Consider the following 10,152-nt stretch of genomic DNA (forward strand, 5'->3'; position numbering starts at 1 on the left):
CACTTTATTTTTAACTAAATCTTTAGGTAGACTGCTGAGAAATGCCAATACTTCTACCGGTCTTGGTTTAGCTGTGCAGTCAAACAGATTTTTTGCTTTTGCAAAATAGTGGCCCAAGCCTGAATAGCTCATTTAAACATCATATGTATTGGGGAGTTATTTTAAAATACATTTGGGGGTTATTTTTGGCAAACTTCTCCTTCAAGAAATCTTCTGGGAAGAAAGACACAGCTATGACTTGCCCTTGAATTCTGAACTAGCACCTCCCAAGGAAGAGCAAATAAAACTTGCTGTGTTTTAATGCAAGTCATAATGAGTTGGTCAATTCACTGATCAGGGACTGAGTTAGCTAGTGTCCGACAGACAGAGGGATGGACAGGGCTGAACCCTGCCAGGAACTGCCTTAGAGCTAATTATCTGGGAAGTCCAAATGGGGAAAACCCTTCTATTAAGGAAAAGAAGATTTGGGTTCTGAATAACCAAGAATGACCAGTTCGTCTCTGCTAATTAAGTTAATAATTACTCAATATTTTACCTTAAAGAAACAGGCCAGTCAATTTAATGAATCAAAGGTGCACGTACTTAAAAGACGAAACTCGCCAAGCTCTCCCCTTTCGGACCCGTTCTGAACACCTGTTGAACTCAGGGGCTTTTAACTTTCCGAACTAAAACCTCCTGGATACAACCTTGGGAGCTTTTAGACTTTCTGGAAGTGTGTACGTATTTTTAAGGTTTCCCTCTTGCTTCATCGACAAAACTGGTTACTAATTATTTATGAACCACAAGCCTAAAAACAAACTTTCTTACCTTGAGCAGTTAAGCAGGGGCAGGCAGAGGAGAGGGGCTGGTTTTTAATTTGGCCCCTTGGTACCCGTCCCTACCCCCCTTCACCACCACCACCACCCTCGTTACCGACCCCGCGGCGCTCTACGGAAAGGTCAAAGGTAAGCCTCCCTCCTCGCCTCTGGGAGGGGGCACACCTCCCCACAAAACAACACCCTGGCATCCAACCTGAGGAGCTCCGGGTGGCACGGCGGCGCGAGGGGCTGAGCCACGCGCTCTCCGGGCGTCCAGGGGGAAGGCTCGGCACCCATTCCAGCCCGGAGCCAATTCCGACCTAGGTGGTGCCCGGGGCGCGCACGGCACTCTCCGGGGGTCCGCGACGCCCCACGCTCCGGGGAGCGGCGCGCGGTGGGGCTCGGGGAGGCCAATGGGCGACCCTCGAGGCTGCTACCCGGGCACGGCCTCCGCCCACCCCGAGGGTACTCTCAGAGCACCCCAGACCCTGAGGTTCGGGGTGTCTCGTCCTCTGCCTCTTTGGCGAGACGCAGCCGGCGCCCACCCGCCCGGCCGCCGCTGCGGTCCCGCAGGACGCGATGTCCCCGCCGCGAGACTCGGGACTGGGGGTGGGGACCCAATCGCCCCGCGCCCCCGACCCCCGCGCCGCGCAGCCCCGGGCCCAAGCGTCCCTCCCCACCCCGCGTGTCCACCGCGCCGGCGAGCAGGTGACGGAGTCCCGCGACCCCGCGCGCACGTCCTCCCACCCGGGCCACCCGCGTCCCGGGGTGCGACCCTTACCTCGGAGCGGGCCGGGGCGGCCCTGCGGGGCCGGGCGCGGACTGGGCCGGGAAGACGCGCCTCCCGCCGCCGCCGCTGGGAGCCGAGGCGGCGAGCGGGCGCGGCGAGCTCCTCCCGGGCGGCGGCGGGAGGCGCTGCTCTAGCAGCCGCCGCCGCCGCCGCCGCCGCGGCTGCGGGTCTCGGAGCTACGCGGCCGCGGCTCCCGGGCCGCCGCCGCCGCGGGTTCCCTTGGCTCCTGCAGGAGGCCCGCTGCTCGCGCGGCAAACTCTTCCGCACGCAGCGCCGGCGGGGAGAGCCGCGGCCGCCTCTTCCCCCTCCCCCTCCCTCCTCCCGCCTCCTCTCGGTCCTCCTCCTCCTCCTCCACCTCCGCCTCCTCCTTCCCTCCGCTGCCGCCGCCGCCGCCGCCGCCGGCCGGGTCTCTCCTGGCCGCACGCCGGGCCTTGGCCGCGACCTAGCCTGGGCCAAGCACCCTGCGCGCCGTACGGGCAGATGGACCCCCGGACCCCCCAGCTTCCCTGGGCGGCGCAGACACCCGCGCCCCGAGGCCGCCACCACCTCCGCTGGGCTGCCGGGGACGCGCGGCGGGGTCCGGCCGGGGGCGAGGGGTCGGGGCTGGGCGCGGGGCGGGGGCGGGGATGTGCTTAGAGGGAAACTGGCCCGAGGGAAGGCCGGCAGATGCGGGCTGCGGCTGATGTCCCGTCAAAGTTGTCAATGGGGGTGGCAGGGAATCTTCCTCCCCTGCCCCGTGCCGACCCTCGCCCTGCCCGCGGCCACCCCGCTGTCCCGTGCGCTGGGGGACGAGCGCGCCACCGCGGTCCCCTGCACGCCGTCCTAGCGGGGCGGGCCTGCTCGCGGAGCCCCAGCCAGGGCACCGGGCGCGTCTCTGCGCGCCGACCACTGCGCTTTCTCAATGAGAGGCGGCGAGGGTCGGGGAGACGCCGGCGAGCTTGGTTCGCGGAGGACCGCCTGCTGGGGAGGAATGATCGCTGTTTTTTTCAAGGCGAACGTAGCTGGTCCGGAAAATGGGTCAAGGATGGAAAGGAGCGGGCTCATTGCCCCCCTCCTAAGCAGAGGCTCGAGGGGTGGGGGACCGTGGCCAGGAGCGCGCACCCGGAGCTCCACGCGGCCGCTCCCTCCCCTCCCCCGCTGCCCTCCTCTCATTTTGCACCAGTGCAGGAAATGTTCCACTGACCTACATATTTTTCCAAACATACGTGACCTTTTTTTTTTTTTTTTTTCCTTCTGTGGGAGGAGACAGGCGAGAATCCAAGAAAAGGAGAAGCTGGAGCGGCGCGCGCGAGGAAACAGGGAGGCTTTCACCGAACACAGACACGTGCACATAAATAGTCCCAGGAGCCAAGAGCTGCTGTTCCATAGTCTGCTGGGCTCCGAGACAGAGTCGGGTGGGAAGGGGAGACCCCGCGCCCCGCCGAGGCCCGGATCGGTGACAAGCTTCCCCTAGCCTAGCAGACCCCACTCCATCCTCGGCGGCGGCGTTCCCCACGTGGAGGCGCCTGGCGAGAAGCCCAAAGGAGGGGCGAGGTCTCCTACCCCCGGGAGGTCCCCCTTCCCAGACATCACAGTGGTACAGTGCCTGGCGCAGCGCTCTGCGCCCAGCAGCCTTTTTTTGGATGTCCCTGGGTCCTTCGCACATTCCTGCAAGTAGCCCTGGAGAGGAAAGCGCCCCCACCGGTCCTTTTCCATCACACTCCTGTTTTGCGGCCAGAAGGAATCTCCTAGGGCCTTTCCTCTGAACATTAGACGGGGCCCCCAACTCGGTTCCAGGGCCCTGGCTTTATTCTCCCCCGGCTCGAGTTCAAGACAAACCCTGTACCGCGCAGACCCGACCCACAACGCCTTATTTGGGCATGCAGCGCCGCACTGTCAATTAGATCAAAACGCTCACACAGAGCTCCTTTTTCCCCCCTGTAAAGTAGGTCATTCTCTTTATTTCCCTCTTGTATTATTTTTGTCTAATTCTCCTCCTGAAAAATAATCAGCTGCAGGAGCCTTGCGCATCCTGAGAAGCTGTTATTCTTAGGCTTGCTTCTGACTTGGAGGGCTTTTCAAGGAGGAGGAGGACGCGTTTGGCACGTTGTGGTCTTGAAGTACCTCCCTTTCCAAAAGGAGAACATTTTAAAACTTTATTTTGCTTTGTTCTTTTATCCCCTCCCTTTACTTCGGCCAAGTATGTTTTGCCCTGCCCTTAAAGCGTGGCCGTGACTAATATCTACTAAGGGATAAAGTTGTGTGCCTTTAACCGGATTTAATGCAGAATTTAAAGCCACCTCCCTTCCTTTCTTGCTTTGAAAACGATTCCAGCTCCCTCCTCCTTCTCCCTTTTGGGAACTAGTTGAACAATCGTTAAACGATCTTTTAGGAAACAAATGGCCTACAGAAATAACACAGCAAGTAATTCCACATTGCAACAAATATTTTTGCTATAGTCTGTTTTTACCTGTTGCCTGGTAGGACATCCTATTAAGTGTGTGGTTCCTGCCTTTTGATCACGGAGATGTTGTATACGTAGTTGTACTTATTCCAGACGCCATCCCATCTCCTAATGTTAATTCCACTGGGGTAGGACACCTGTCTGACCATAAGGGGGAGTGGAGTCTGCAGCAGAGAACCCAGTCAGGACCAGAGCACATCATGCCCTTTCCCCAGATGTAGACAAGAGTCAAAGAGGGAAGTTTACCTCCTGTTCATTCTTTGCATTTGGCAGTTCAGTTCCTTTTATTGGCATTTGTTGAAGGCTCGTCATGAATCAGGCTGGGCTTGGCCTGTGTGGGATGGAGGGAAATTTGATAGCAGTTTATGTCTGTACAAGAAGGGTTTACAATGTAAAGGCAGGGATAAAGATGAGGCCAGAAGAATCAGGATGGGCTTTCTGGAGGAGGTGACATTGCTGCTAGAATTTTTCATCGACCACATAACAAAGTCTCATTGGATCAAAATCTATGCATTACTCAAAATGTACAGCATAGAACAAAGGAACCATCTCAAAACTGCATTGCCAATTTGGGGAAATTCTGAAGTTTCACATGGTTCGTCCTTTAAAAGAACATGGCTTTATTGAGTGTATGGTGCAGTGATATGTCCGGGAACCCCAGCTATTTTTCAAAAAGTGAATATTTATGGAGGGGAGGATCAAATTGTTTCACTCTAGTCGGTTATGTCAATCTATGAAGATAGCAGAGAAACAACTGAAAGTTTTTTCAGTCTAATCGGATATTCTTTTCCCTCATAGAAGTTGTGGCATATCCTAATTAAAAATATTTAGCCAATTAAATTCTCAAAGTATGTACGGTAGAAGTGTCCATATATAGTGCTACACACAGGTGGAAGGTGTGGATGGTTACAAGAACTACAGCACTAGCTCAGGGCCCCATATTAGGCATGTATAGTTGGTAAATTAAACACACACTTTAGGAGAAACAGCAAGGACAGTGTTCTATGCTGGATGACATCATCTCGTGTTTTTTACTAATTTTAAGACAGAAGAGCCTTCTTTTTTCTTTTTTGTACGAATGCCCAGAAGTCCTTTTATGGAGTCTTACCTCTGAGTAGCGGTTTTCACTTAAAAAGAAAAAATCCCCACAATTCTATACATCATCAAGTAGAATAACATCGCGCTAGGGAAGACAATTGTTGCAACTGAGGCAGAAGGGAAAGCTGGGTTAGAATAAAGATGAAGAAGAGACCTCAGAGCCCATAACTGGAGACTGAATACTCAGAGGCCAGGGCTGATGAGAGAAGAAAGGTTCAAGAATGTCCACCTGCCTTTGGTTAGAATTTGAGGTTAGGATTTGAATGCCTTGGTTCTGCAGAAGCTTCATAGCGAGAGAAAAGTACGGGCTAGGGATTCGGTCACTGCAGCAGGCTGGGCCTGAGGATGCCACCAGGAGAGAATCAAGGCCTCACGCAGCTTGCCTGGGAGAGTGAGGGCTGGACTTGGCCTTGGTGCCTGTTAGATCACGTGGCTGGCAAAGCAAAGAATGAAGTAAGATTCCCTTACAAAGCTGGCATGGAGGGCCCGGGGAGAAAGCTGGGCTGGTGGAGCCTGGAGGTGACAGAGCCCTAAAGCCCCAGCTAATCCCCACTAGTTAATTGCAGTGCTTCTGAGGACACACCACACACACGCACACACACACGCACACGCACACACACACACACGCACACACACACACACGCGCACACACGCACACACACACACACACGCACACCGGAAAAAGAGGTGGCAAGACTATTGACAATATAGGCTCTTGAGAATAATCTTTCCTTACAGTTAAGCCGCCTGAGGAAGTCCCTTCATGTACCTTTTCTCTAATAAAGTTTGATTTTAGGTCCCATTTATTTCTCTTCTAAGAGAATCTTTAAAAAAATATATATATATATATGTGTGTGTGTGTGTGTGTCATCTTGGGCATGTTACTTAACTTCTTGTCTCACTTGTAAAATGGGATAGTAGTAGTATTGTTGGGAAATTATGTGAGATAGTATATGTAATCTAGAGCACTTAGAATGGTATATGGTTCAACCAAAGACTATATGTGTGTTTGCTTTCTTCATGGTATTTATTGTATATATGCAATATAATTAATTTAGTTTCCAAAACAAAGAAAAATAGTCTTTAATTTTAGAGCACTTTTAGGTGAGCACCAAATTGATCAGAAAGTACTGAGTTCCCATATACACCCTGCCCCCAGCCCCACCAGAGTGGTACGTCTGTTACAGTCCATGAACCTCCACTGACAATCAGTATCACCCAGATCTCTAGTTTCCATTAGGGTTGACTCTTAGGGTTATACTTCAATAGGTTTGGATAAAAGTATAATGACTCGCATCTGCCGTTATCGTATCGTACAAGAGTATTTTCACTGCCCTGAAAGTCCTCTGTGCTCCACCGCTTCATCCCGCCCTCTCCACTAAACCCTGGCAATCCCTGATCTTCTTACTGTCTCCATAATTTTGCCTTTTCCAGAATGTCATATAATTGGAATCACACAGTATCTAGCTTTTCAGATTGGCTTCTTTCACTTATTAAAATGCATTTATGTTTTCACCATGTCTTTTCATAGCGCTCATTTCTTTTTAGCACAGAATAATATTCCGTTGTCTGGATAAGAGGGTTTTTAAAGTGATATTTTAGTAAGTAATGCTTTCAGTAATAACAGGTAATACTTGTCTAACACTTACATGCCAGGTATTTACGTGACCTCATTTCATCTTTGGAAGTCCCTGAAGAAGAGTGATTTAGGATTTCCAGGTGACAGATAAGGAATGTGACTCAGGCTCAAGGTACCGTCAGTCTCTTGGCCGATGCGTGGCAGACCAAGGTTTGATCTTCGCTTGAAGACCACTGCTCCTGTGCTCCTTCCCTGCCACCTGATCCAGCACTCGGCTGTGTCAGATGCCAGCACCAAGATATTCATGGCATCATCCACTCGCCATGAGATCCTGCTGGATGATGAACTAGCGCCAAAGCAGGCATGTGCTGCTCTGTGTATGCACATTTCTTGCCTCTGTTTTCTCTTGTTCTCCTCTCAATACATCAGTTATTAATATCTTTACTCCATTCTTGAATCAGCTGTCTTCCAAGCACTTGAAATAGAATTCCAGAATGAAGGCTTGGGGTTGGCAAAAGAGCAACACTTAGTCCTGATAAAACACAGAAGGAAATAAAATCACTGGGTCCATACGCGTGTTATTGGCATCTCAGCCTCTTGCCAAGGGCACTGTTTGGACTTTGGTGAAGGCCTGGATGGGAGTGTCCTTTTGTCAACATCGGTGATCTTCAAACCGGCTCTAGGTCACAGGTTGGGAAAGGAAGCAAATTCCTCCCGTGAAAGGGAAAGTTTGGGTGACAGTAAAGCTTTCCTCTCTTGGCCCACGAGAGTGGGACCAGGGTGGGCCAGCCCAAGGAGGACGCCTTGCTCAGCTGTTGCCTCTGGCCATCCTTCTGCTGAAGGCGGTGGCCGGGGTTGTAGCCTTTCTCACTGGCTCAGCTCAGATTTGCTGCCAGGAAGTACTTAGGCAACCCCACCTTTCACAGCCTGTAGAAAGTGGTGAGACTGTGAGATATGGAAGGAACAGTGGCTCCAAAGCAGGCAGAAAACTGAACGCAGGAAGTCTTTTGTGCACAGGATGCCAAGAGATGGAGGAAGGAAGGTCCTTGGGATGCAGACGTGGGTGGGCTGTAAATGTGCCAGGAGGATGGGGTGTCTCTCAGCTCCTGCGATTAGCTGAGCAGATTTCAGAAGCAATTGTAGAGTCAGAGCTAAAACACATACAGCATAGAAGAAATCACTGCCACTCTGTAAGGCATTTGCTCCTAGCCTCCATTCACGAAGGGACCGGCCAGCTGCAGAGACATGCGCTTTTCCAACCTGCACAAGAAGCACCCTTTAAACGCAGGGCAGAAAGACAGCTGTGTTGACACACAAGTGGCTGTTGTCTTTTGCTGTTCTCAGCTCATGTCCCATTGAACTCAACTAAGAGGTCATTTAATGTATTTATGTGTGTCTGTTTGTTTAAAATGGGCATATTCAGCTCGTTCTCAGAGTGGTTTCCATTTCTGTCTCGTTTTAAAATTCTCTGACTTGGGAGCAATGCTGTTCGAATAGTTAAGTTTCTATACTAACAGATGCATAATCTACCATGTACTTTGCCCAGGAACAACATTTAGTGATCCAAGATTCATTACACACAGTTCACTTGAAGTGAACAGCTAATGATAGAAAAATGTTCTCCAAGGAGCTATTTATAACCCCTCCTAAGTAGGCAGAGGAGATGCATTTCCTGTATGGACAAGCATTATTTTCTCAGTAAGCTTTGTTACAAGCTTTTGGTGAGAAAGAGCTTTTCTCAATGGCTTAGTTCTAACACTTGCACTGACAGTGAACATGATTCTCTAATAAAGACAACCTCATTCGATGTTCTTAACATGTGCTATTGCATGTCTCTCTAGATTTCTTCCTTTCAAGGCAAAGGAGGGATTGCCCTGAAATGAAAGATGCTTTCCTCATGGCAACAGGGCTTGACTGTATTTTTGCATTCCAGAAGTTTCTAATTAAAGCCACTTTTCCTTTTTGTGATACTAGCGAGGTTCAGATGAGGCAAAGTGTCTATGTCTGGGATTGACTGAGTACTAGGGCTTTTCTTTAAAGAGTTTTCACTTGCGAATTTGAGATGCCAGTGGGTGGCATTTTGTTTTCTTGGCCCTGAATGATTCAGACCAGTGGTTCTCAAAGTGCGTTCCTCGGGCCAATGGCATCAGCTTCAGCTGGGAACTTGTTAGAAATACAAATTCTCAAGCCCCACCCAGATCTGCCGCATCAGAAACCCTGGCAATGGGCCCCAGCAAAGTGGGACAAGAAGACTTTCAGGAGATTCTAATGGATGTAACATTTGAGAGCTGCTGATTTAGACAGTTGGTGATGTCGCAGGTAGGGGACTGTTCCACAATGATACGGTTTGAGCTAAGTTTATTGCCGTTCCTGTGCTAGCCTCTGGGTTAAGAGCGAGCTGGGATTCATTTATTCAATCTTCACAATCACCCTGTGAGGATGGTTTTGTTATTATCCCCTTTGACAGATGACAGAATGGGAGCTGGAGGGGTTACGTTACTGGTGCAGGGAACGGGGCCAGCCGGGAGCAGAGGCAGGATGGAGACGGGGGTCTTTCTGCTGCCCAAGCTGATGCTTTGACCACCCTGCACTTTTGCAGGCCATGGGCACACCTGGCCAGGTGACTGATAAGAATTTAATAAGCCCCCTTCCTCAATTCTTCTCCCTATTTTCCTAGTTCTTTATTCCTTCTCTTTCTCTCAGTATCTTCTAGTCATTTCTTTGCTCCTGCTCTCACTCTCTCCCTCCCCCCTCATCCTCCTCCATGGAAATGAACTGCTTTGAAATATTACATCCCATCTTTCACATTGTTCTCATTCAGCTCTTCATCAGAGTCCAGCCCGGCCAAGTCTAAAGCACAGAGCTGAGCCAGCATCTGGTGACTTCAGGCTGTGTTGAGAGCCAGTTGGCTTGACTCTGGTCTTCAGAGAAAGTGAAGCAGGCAGGGAGGGATATTAAGTTAAAAGGCATATTACCCAGGGGGTTTAGTAAACACAGCAAGCTGTACCCATGCTGTACAAGGTGGGTTCCGTTGGCGTTGTTTGAACTCACAGGGAGCTGGAGGTCTAAGGTCTAAGATACTGACCTAAGCCAACACGTCGAGAAATAGACACTCGTACTCTAAATTAACGTAAAAGTTAAAATGTGAGGATAGTGCCTGGATGGCAAGTATAAAACGTTAAAGAAACAGAACTGAGGGCTTAGAAATAAACCCTCACAATTATGGTCAATGGATTTCGACAAGGATGCCAAGATAATTCAATGGGGAAAGAATAGTGTTTGTAACAAATCGTGCTGGGACAATGGATATCAATACGCAAAAGAATGAAGTTGGTCCCCAACCTCACACTGTATAAAACATTAACCTGAAATGGATCGAATGCATACATGTAAGAGTTAAAACTATAAAACTCTTAGAAGAAAACATAGGGGTAAATCTTTATGA

General features: G+C 50.5%; 1 protein-coding gene across 2 annotated transcripts in view; it reads right to left on the reverse strand.

Annotated features, from left to right (window-relative positions):
- The window catches only part of NPAS2 (neuronal PAS domain protein 2), a 179,475-nt gene extending 177,581 nt beyond the window's left edge, over positions 1-1,894 (reverse strand). The window contains exon 1 of one of the 2 annotated variants that reach the window (XM_049696068.1): positions 1,579-1,894. The gene's annotated coding sequence lies outside the window, so the exon portion shown is untranslated. The remainder of the gene's footprint in view (positions 1-1,578) is intronic. The other variant, XM_012535937.3, reaches the window with a different exon arrangement.
- Positions 1,895-10,152: the final 8,258 nt, after the last annotated feature.

Source organism: Orcinus orca, chromosome 13, assembly GCF_937001465.1.
Source record: "Orcinus orca chromosome 13, mOrcOrc1.1, whole genome shotgun sequence".
In the NCBI taxonomy this organism is placed as follows: Eukaryota; Metazoa; Chordata; class Mammalia; order Artiodactyla; family Delphinidae; genus Orcinus; species Orcinus orca.